Here is a 10452-nt window from a genome sequence, read left to right as displayed (position 1 = left end):
CTGTGGCCTCTCCCGTTGCGGAGCACAGGCTCCGGACGCGCAGGCTCAGCGGCCATGGCTCACGGGCCCAGCCGCTCCGCGGCATGTGGGATCCTCCCGGACCGGGGCGCGAACCCGGTTCCCCTGCATCGGCAGGCGGACGCGCAACCGCTGCGCCACCAGGGAAGCCCCAGAAAAATCTTAATGCCAGTTTTCCAAGCCCAAAAGAGAAATACAGCTCATTTTCCAGAGGTGAACATAAAACTTGCATGTTGGTTGTTTTATTCTGGTATGAGCATTGTAGGAGTCTTAATTTGACCTTAAGGGCATTTCTTACTAGACCAGTAAGAATATTGATGTTCACAATCACCTACTCTTGTAACTACCAGGAACCTTTTGGAAAACATTTCTTAGGGTGAATTATGTATTTATACGTAAAATACCAGCAAACATCCTTATGGCCATAACTTTTGGATGTTTTCAAACCAGATTATAGTAAGACAATGTATTTTATTCAGCAGATTTGTTTTAATCTAATTATGTAGGTGAATAAAAATTACTGCATGCTGGTGCATCTAATGTAAGTTATCTATTATTCACACCACATTTACTTTTAATATTCATGCAGATTCCCTTTGACATAACCTACTGTGTCACAGTTAATCCAATAAAGATAAAATATAGCTCAGCAAAACACTAGTCGATTCCAGCTTTCTGCTAATTATTAAAGACTATTTCACACTGGTTCCTTCAATCAGTATATTTCCCCTTGGATATGATGGCTCTCCTCTTTGAAGCTTTCAATCCTCCCAGTGGATTCAGAGGAATACTCAAGCCCCTTTTCAGTCTCCGGTCTCAGAGGTAGTTCAAAGAGCACAACAAGGCTTCACAGGTTTATCCTCAAAGGCTGACACCGTCTGTTTGATGTATGGTGACTTAAAAAGTCATCTCTGGCAAAGCATGTGTTTGCTACCAGTCTATCGAATCAGCCATTTATCAACTTATCTGTATTCACCCAGTGCACCTGCTAACAGCTCAAATGAGAACACACACTGTCTCCTGCTGGGCTGACTATTGATTTGATTCCCTCCTCTAATTTTATATTGTTTTGCTGCCCTGTGGATGAAGCAACTCCTTTACTGGATGAAATGAACATGGAACCTGTGAACCAATGGCCTTTGGTTGTTGTGTTCAAGAGCCCCGAGGGCAACAGACTCTTCACAGGTTGAGGACAGCTGGCCTGGGAGAGTGGCTTTCCTGTCCCAGCATGCCTTGGTTTTCGCTATTATCCACATCTCAGGTATCTCATTGTATGGGCCCTGCTAGGAACTTCAGAGAGATGACTAGGAACTCCCAACCATATCATCAGAAGCTGGACATATCCAATGTCTCACCAGTGGATGCAAACAGAACCCTGGATTGAAGACAGGGATACACCAAATTCCTCTCATTTTAATCACCTCACCTTAACCATCTCCATGCTCCAAGGAAAATTTCCTTTATTCTTTGTAATCCTAAGCACTTGATTCCAGCTGAGACTTTTTCCCTTCCATTTCTCTGTCATTACTTGTTTTTTAATTAAAATGAGGCTACCTCGCTGCATCATGAAAATTATTATTTATGAATGACTTCCTCAGTTTAATCTCTGATATAGTCATATAGTTTTATTAACATTATAGTTAATGCTTCAACTATAGAAAACACTATTTTGATGGATTCTTACAGAAAAGGACAAAGATAAGATCAATATTTTTCTGTGCAATATATATATATTTTTTGAATTTCATTTATTTTTTATACAGCAGGTTCTTATTAGTTATCTATTTTATACATATTAGTGTATATATGTCAGTTCCAATCTCCCAGTTCATCCCACCACCACCACCCCAGCCCCCGCTTTCTCCCCTTGGTGTCCATAGGTTTGTTCTCTACATCTGTGTCTCTATTATTTTGAGATGGAAATAATTCTGTGGTTGAAGAGTTAGTTGTAACACGAGGTAGATCTAAGATTATTATTTGTTCCTGATTCCCTTCCTATTTTTACAACAAATCATTCCCCACCTTCCCTTTTTTAGTAAGCCTTATAGATGGTGCAATCACCAAGATTCTATCCATAATACTCTTTTATTCTTGTTTTGTACACATTCTCTGGATGGTCTGATTCAATCATGGCTCCAATTACCATCTAAATACAGAAAACTCCCCCAAATCTATTTCCAGCTTTGATTTCTCTGCCAAGCACCAGCCCCTATTTCTCTCTGATAAATGTTTCCATTTAGATAGGTTGCAGGCAACTTAATCTTAACATGCTCAATACTCAACCCATTATCCTTATACATAATTTCTCCAGAATTCTTTGTCAGTAGCATTGCTAGGTATTATGCCCCTTATCAATGGAGTCAACACCCTAGATGTGATTGATCTCCAAGCAGCATCCATTAAATCTTTCTCACATCTACCACTTGCTCTATACAACCATTGTCACAGGCCTATCTCAGGGCCCTGTCATCTCTAGCTCTGACCACTTCAATAAACTCCAGATTCACCACCCATCTTCTTTATGATTGTTATTATATTTGTTTAAAACAAGATTTAACCATGAAACTCATGGTCTCATCTAACTTCTTTATTAAAAAGCAATAAAAACTCTAATTGCTTGCTTAAGTTGTTTTACTGCCTCCTTTTGCCTTTAGGATAAAGTACAAAATTTCCTAGCAATGCATAGCAAACTGACCATAGCCAAGTAATTCATACAGTGAATCCTAGTTCTTTACAGTAAGCATTGGTAGTTTCAGTGGTTACAGGCAGATGGAGGCCACCCTTACAAACTCCCTACCAGGTAGCACATGCCAATCAAAATCAGTCTCAGATCAAACTCAGTCAGACTCATGATCCTGAAGAACAAAATGCAAAGACTTACTTACACTATCATATCACTTGTAATAAAGCTATAGTCATTAGCAGTGTAAGGATAGGGAACCAGATCAATGGAACGAGTAGTCCAAACATAAACTCACATATACATGGCCATTGATTGATGCCAATTTGACACCACAGAGCAGTGGAGAAAGGGCAGTACTGTCACTAAATAGTGCTGGGTCACTGGATAGCCACATGGAAAAACGAATGATTCTTCAGCACTCCCTTATACCATATCCTAAATCAGCTGAGGAAAACTGTACATTTAAATGTGGAACGTAAAACAATGCAGCTTCTAGAAGAGATATTCCAAGTGTGAGAAGGACTTGATGTGTTGTTGCTGGCTCTGAGACTGAGGGGGCCATGTGCAAGGACTAAAGAGTGACCTGGAAGAACTAAAGGAAGCTTCCAGTTGACAGCCAGCCAGGAAACAGGGACCTCAGTCCTACAATTACAAGGGACAATCTTCTATCAACCACCAGAATGAGTAGGAAGCAATTTCTTTCCCAGAGCCTCTGGATAAGATCCCAGGCCAGCCAATACTTGATTTCAGCCTTATAGGACCTGGAAGAAAGGAGCTAGTTGAGCCCACCTGGACTTCTGGCCTACAGAACTGGGAGATAATAAATTTGTATTGTTTTAAGCTGCTAAATTTGTGATAACTTATTATAGCAGCAAGAAAGCTAGTATACGCGTTAAGAAGAAAATGGAGAGATAAATTGCAATAAATACTTACAATGGACTGCAATAGAGCAGGGGTCAGTAAACTATGACCCACAGGCCAAATCTGACCTATGTTTGCTTTTGAAAATAAAGTTTAATTGGAATAGAGCCAGGTCTATTCGTCTGTATCATCTGGGGCTGCTTTCATGCTACAGCAGCAGAGTTGAGTAGTTTTACCAGAGCCCATATGGCAGCCAAAGCTGAAAATATTTACTATCTGGCTCTTTCAAGAAAAAGTTTGTTGACTCTGGTAGAGAGGAATGACAAACAACTAACTACATATAATAATGTAGATGAATATCACAAAAATAATGGTGAATAAAGTTAGAAACAAAAGAGTACTTACTGCACGATTTTGTTTATGTAAAGTTTACAGCAGATAAAACTAACCTCTGCTTGTAAGAGTAAGGTTGGTTTGAGGAGGAGGGGGAAAATGGTGATTTAGACATGGGTGTGGGGAGGCTTCTGGGATGCTGGTAATATTCTTTTCCTTGGTCTGGATGGTGGTTAAATGGCTTTGTGAAAAATCCATGAAGCATAATCTACTCACTTATTATGTATGCTAGTTATTGGGTTGGCCAAAAAGTTCGTTCAGGTTTTTCTGTAACATCGTACAGAAAAACCTGAACGAACTTTTTGGCCAGCCCAATACTTCCACAAAAAGGAAATTTAAAATAGTGTGACTTTATTCAGATATTTAAAAGAATATATACTTATGAGGTCCTTAGTACCACTGAAATAAAATTCAAATCTTGTATTTAGAATGTCCTCTGGAGTTCATATGAGGACTTCACTGTCTCTAACATCATTTTTTTAAAAAAAATTATTTATTTTTGGCTGTATTGGGTCTTTGTTGCTGCGTGCGGGCTTTCTCTAGTTGTGTCGAGCTGGGGCTGCTCTTTGTTGTGGTACGCGGGCTTCTCATGGCCGTGGCTTCTCTTGCTGTGGAGCACGGGCTCTAGGCACATGGGCTTCAGTAGTTGTGGCACATGGTCTCAGTAGTTGTGGCTCACGGGCTCTAGAGCACGGGCTCGGTAGTTGTGGTGCATGGGCTTAGCTGCTCCGCGGCCTGTGGGATCTTCCCGGACCAGGGCTCGAACCCGTGTCCCCTGCACTGGCAGGCGGATTCCTAACCACTCCGCCACCAGGGAAGTCCCTCTAACATCTTGCTACTTGGACCAGTAGCATTGACATTGCCGGAGAGCTGGTTAGAAAGAATCTCAGCCCCACCCTAGACATGCTGAGTCAGAAACTGTATCTTAGTAAGAGCTCAGGTAATTCCTTTCCACATTAAAGTTTGAGAAGTACTGCTCGTATGGATTTGCTATTTCACTGCTGCTTATCCTTCACAAAACATATATTTCTACATGGACAAAAGTGCAGTCCTTGGCAGCCCACACGCCCCAAACTTCTTGCAGGCACCTGGACAGGACTGCTCAGGAAGCAAACATACCTACCCATGCTACCTAAGTTCAAGCTCTCTGATCTCCACATATTCAGGCATCAGAAGACACTAGGGCCCACATTTCCCTAATTTGCATTTGAATAGGCAAATAGAGCCCAGATTTTTCTTTTTATAACAATAAAGGGAACAAACATGAGAAGATTATCCGGAATAAATACGTCAGCTTCTTTCTCTATCACCTTACAATTCAGACCTCAGGGGGAATATAAACATATCCGTGGATTATGTTTATAATCTCAAAGGGTCAGTTTTTCGTCTTCAGAGAGTTTCATCTTCAGCGAGCCAAAGAGAATGAGAAAAGTTGTCTCTGGGAGAGTAAGATCTCGTTCACGTAGGAAATAAAACAATATTTTCTTCTGTAGAAAACTAAAGAAAGGTTATATATCATAAAACTAGATGTGGGAAACATAATAATGTATGGTTCCATGAGAATAGAAGAATGGAGAAATGACCCTTGCTGGCTAACAGTTCTTGTGTTAATGATTCACAGAATGAAAGTTAGAAAAGTTGTATTAGAAATTTCTAGCCAAAAGAAAAAGAAAAAAATGGTCTTCTCTGGTGGCACAGTGGTTAAGAATCCACCTGCCAATGCAGGGGACACGGGTTTGAGCCCTGGTCCGGGAAGATCCCACATGCCACAGAGCAACTAAGCCCGTGCACCACAGCTACTGAGCCCGCGAACCACAACTACTGAGCCCGTGCACCACAACTACTGAAGCCCACGCGCCTAGAGCCCGTGCTCTGCAACGAGAAGCCACCTCAGTGAGAAGCCCGCACACCGCAACGAAGAGTAGCCCCCTCTCGCCGCAACTAGAGAAAGCCCGCGCACAGCAACAAAGACCCAACGCGGCCAAAAAAAGTAATAAAAAAAATTTCTAGATAATTGTCCTATGATCTGAGTGCTCCTGATATTTCTTTCTTACACATAATACGGCTTTAAAATGGCCATTATGGTGACTATAATGCCGTTTGTTGCTCCTCCCAATTCTGAAATGTGTTACTGGAAAAATCAAATCACCCAGTGGTGCAAAATTTGAAAGCACGGGGGGTGAGGGAAGAGAGACTTTGAAGGAAAGTAACTAACCCTGCTCTACCAAATAATGTAACTACTATGTCATGAAACCAGTAACACCACTGTGGCAGGGACGAGTAAGCAACCAGATGTGGGACCTCAGTCTATGTGGAAGAATAGCCAAAATAAGTAGTTTTCTGTTAAATTTTAAATTTTTGTATTTTGAGGTATAAAGCCCTCAACTTTGCCAAACCTTTAGTAAAGACATTGAATAAGGGAGTGAATGAGTGAGGGAGGGAGGGAGAGAGTACAGGTGTGCATATTCTGAAAATCAGTTGAACGGAGCTAATTTCCATATTAGGGTCAAGGTGCTGAGAAAAACGTTTGGGACATATTGGGAGCTGAACTACACTGAGTCCAGGCACGGAGCTTCTTGTACCTGCCAGAGCCTGAGGGGACCTAAGACTGAACGTCTCCTGGCATTTACCGCAGTCTTACGTGGGACAACAGAGTTGCCTTTGGAATCAGGGTTTGAGCCAAACACCTAGAAACTAGGAAGCCGAGTGACTTCAGTTGATGTGTGCTTTCTCAGCTGAAAAGGCAAGCATAAAAGGTGCTGCTCAAAATAGGATATTGGTCATATCGCAGGGTATGAAATTATCTGGGAGTGGCTGGGTTTTCTTGTGTTTATATAAACAATAGGCAATTTTGCTTTTATATTCCCTCACATTCAAGAAGAGAATATTGAGTATATTTAGGGTCTATATTGGAATGTACTTCATTTGCCAATCATTAAAATCGTTATTTTTAAAGAGAAAAGGAAAATATTTAAATATGGTTTATCATGTATGTTATGTTGCTTGTTATATACTTTAAAATACTCAACACAACGCTAGTATAATATAAATGTATGTGCTGAGTTTTCTACCCAAGGGGCAGTTGTTATAAATAGGAATCCACACTTCCTGCGTGGTTATCTAACATTAAATAACAAAGGCCACACTTCAGAGGTAACTATTAAAGGCATGTTTTTTATCCTTATCGCTTATACACACGGGTAATTTTGTTAACCAGCGTAGTGAATATTTGACATAGATTCTTACTGGAGAAACTGGCAACTGGATATTAGAAATGGGCTCTCATTGGTGAAATGAATGGTATTTAAGATATGTGGACTGGCTTAAGATATTGAGGAGCACCTGAAAGGACAAAAGTTAGGACTTCTTTAAATTTACTGGGCGAGGTTGCATGAACTACTTAGTGTCAGCTTGCTAATGGATGTTTGTTTACAAAGTCCTGGGCCACTTTGCTGAGGTATGCTTTTTAAATACTTGTCTCTGTATATGGCAGTGTTTCATCTGAGATTCGGTTTGAGAATGAAGAGGAGGAACTGTCTTTCACCTACCTTCAACATTTTAGCAGCTACCATTTTTCAAAAGCAAATAACTAAGAGTTGTTCGTGACCAACTTGCTAAAGTCAGTTTTCAAGAATTTGTTAAAACTTTATTTATATGCGTGTTTCATTTGTATAAGTGTTCTTTCACCAGTCTGTTGATATCTATGGGGAATAAAAAATGTTCAGACGTTGGAGCTGGGGGCCATGAGTGACATTCGCTTTTGGCAATTCCCTGGGTGACAATAGCTATCATTTCCCAATTTGGTTTCCTGATGCACTTCTGCCTATTTAGGCCTATCCCATTAGTCTCCATCTGTGGGGATATGAAGATTAACCTTGCTCAGTGTTATGCTGGAGATTTGAATTGGAGATCAATTTCCTTTAGGGAAGAGACTATCAATCAATGTCAACCTTTTATTTATTCAACACCCACTGTATGCACAGTATTGTTCTAAGTCCTTGGAGAATTATCAAGATTGCGTATGTATTGTAGACCATGATCTCCAGAACTCATGATCTATGGGGGCACAGAAGATAAAAAGGTGTATTTAATTTCATTATCTAAAAATAACCTTCGGTGACAGCTATCTATAGATTCACTGCTGAGGGCTCTAATTTGTGGTAGATTCCAAGTCTTCTAAAAGTCTCTTTTTTCCTTTAGTTCCTTTATTCCTCTATTCTTTCTTTTCTCTCTCCCTCCATCTCTTCCCTTCTGCCTTCATTTCTCTCCTTTCATTCTCCCTTTCACCTCCCTCACTTCTTTCTCTTCTGCTCCCTCCTTTCCTTCTTTCCTCTCTTCCTCCCTGTTCCCTTCTCTCCCTGCCTTCCTTCCTTCTTCCCTTTGCCTGAATAGTTTGAGCATTTCCCCCAAGAGAGTAAAGAATCTACTGCTTTGTTCTCCTGTCTTCACATCACGAGTTTTAAATGGCTTTATTTAAAAACAAGTGTTCTCTCCTCTCTCAGAATGTGCCTGTTGTGGGATGCTGGCTTTTGAGCACTTCCTCTGTAAGGCCATGCTGAGGGCAACTGGCCCTCTGCTTTCACTGAGTGCTGGTAAATTTCCTAATAGCCCAGATGAACCTGAACCCTCCTGCTCCTGAAAGCTCCTTGCCCTCATCTTGCTACTTGAGGAGCCAGGCATTTGGGGGTCTGAATCTTGGTTCAGCCACATTCTGACTCTGGCACTGGGCGAGGTGTCTAAATTTTCTCAACCCCAATTTCTTCACCCACAAAGTAGGAGACACAATGTTTACCAAACAGTACAGAGATAATTCTCTCCAACTTTGGTTACTGTCATCACTTTTGCTTTATTTTCACTCTAATTCTTGGTTTCTGATCTTACTGGACCCTGAACCCTCTACTCCACTGCATTGGGATGACTTGCCTGTGTCCACTCACCAGGTATCAGACCCAGATGTTTCTCCTAACCTCAGTATCCCTGTCTCTATCAGAGTACCAGGTCCTCCATGCCCACACACAGGCTGAAATGATCACAGAGACTCCTGGTTCTTTCCCTAATCTCTACCAGCATACTGGGAGCCATGTATGCCAACAGGATTCATTTTAATTGGGAAGATCAATAATTCTTCCTTTACTTTCCTCAATAGTTATAAATTTATGTAATCCCCTTCCCAGGATATATTTAAGCTCCAGATTGATACCCAACTACATGAGAAGATTTAGAAATCCTAGTCATCCAAGTGCTTAAGAATTTAGGACCTAGGGTCAGAAAGACTGGTTTCAAATCCTAGCTTTGCTATTTAGTAGCTGTGTGAATTTGGGGAAGTGTTTTAACAGAGTTTTAGGCCTTAGTTCCAACCCTACATATTTATCTAAAGACAGCTGTTTCATGTAGGGGAAGAAGCATGGTCTGGGGCAGCAGAGACATAGTTTCAAATCTTGCACCTAATATTTATGGAATGAATCTCTCTTTCTGCTTCTGTTTTTCATATATAAAATGGGATAATGGTGCACAGTAAACGATTGTGCTTGCCTGCCACTGAGTAAGGGGCATTCCTGCTATAGACCAAGGAGAACTGGAGAAAGGAGCACAAATCTGTTCAAGGTTGCATTGTAGACGCCAGTCTGAGTGTTCTCAACTTGGTTATTATTTTTTTTTAAAAGGGAGAAGGATATTCCTGGATTAATACTACTGCAGCTTGTCACCTGGGGCCCAAAAGAACTAGCAGAATTGCAAATTTTCAATCTCTCTGAAGATGATGCCTACTAGTGTGTTGTAAGGAAGCCCTTGAACAAAGAAGGTAAGAAACCCAGGACCAAAGTGCTCATGATTCAGTGTCCTGTTACTCCACGTTTCCTGCGACACAAACATCAGTGTATCGCTCTGAAGAAACTGCATACTAAGCAAACTAAGGACGAGCCAGCAGAATATGATACACTTTTGGCCAAGGGAATGAAAGAGGCCAAAGGAAAATGCCAGGAACAGACTGCCAAGAGACAGAGGCTGTACCTGCTGCGAGCTTCCACCTCTGAGTCCAGTAAAAACATAATTTCCTAAGAGTAACAAATTAACAAGATCAGACATTACAAAAGATTAAATGAGATACAAATCTATGAATATATTTCACCACAAAACGATTTTGAAAATGTTATTTCTAGCTCCTGGAAGGGTACCCTCACATAAGGGTCAGAGTTAGGGTTCAAATGGGTCAAAGAAAGAAAGAAAGAGGGATTCTTTCTTCAACCTGCTTTCCATAGTGCTTCTGGCTTTCCTGGATCTCTCTCTCACTTTTCTCTGTTCTCATGCCTCCTCTTAGGTATTGCTCCTGGGACCCTCTTCCTTCTCTCTTTTCTGGGTCAGCTGCCCAGCCCAAACCAACACACAGCAGTAACAACATCACTCGCCTCTAAATCTCACTTCTTGCTACAGGGTGCACTCTCCTGTCTGTGATTTTACTTCCAAGTTCCGATGTCTCTTCTCTGACAGTCTCCTCTGTG

At 41.2% G+C, this 10452-nt stretch overlaps 1 pseudogene; it reads left to right on the top strand.

The window, feature by feature from the left end:
• The window catches only part of LOC102983084 (40S ribosomal protein S6-like), a 10761-nt pseudogene extending 749 nt beyond the window's left edge, over window positions 1-10012 (top strand).
• Window positions 10013-10452: the final 440 nt, after the last annotated feature.

The sequence above is a fragment of the Physeter macrocephalus genome, chromosome 9 (genome assembly GCF_002837175.3).
Source record: "Physeter macrocephalus isolate SW-GA chromosome 9, ASM283717v5, whole genome shotgun sequence".
Lineage (NCBI taxonomy): Eukaryota > Metazoa > Chordata > Mammalia > Artiodactyla > Physeteridae > Physeter > Physeter macrocephalus.
This window is presented reverse-complemented; position numbering and strand designations above follow the sequence as displayed.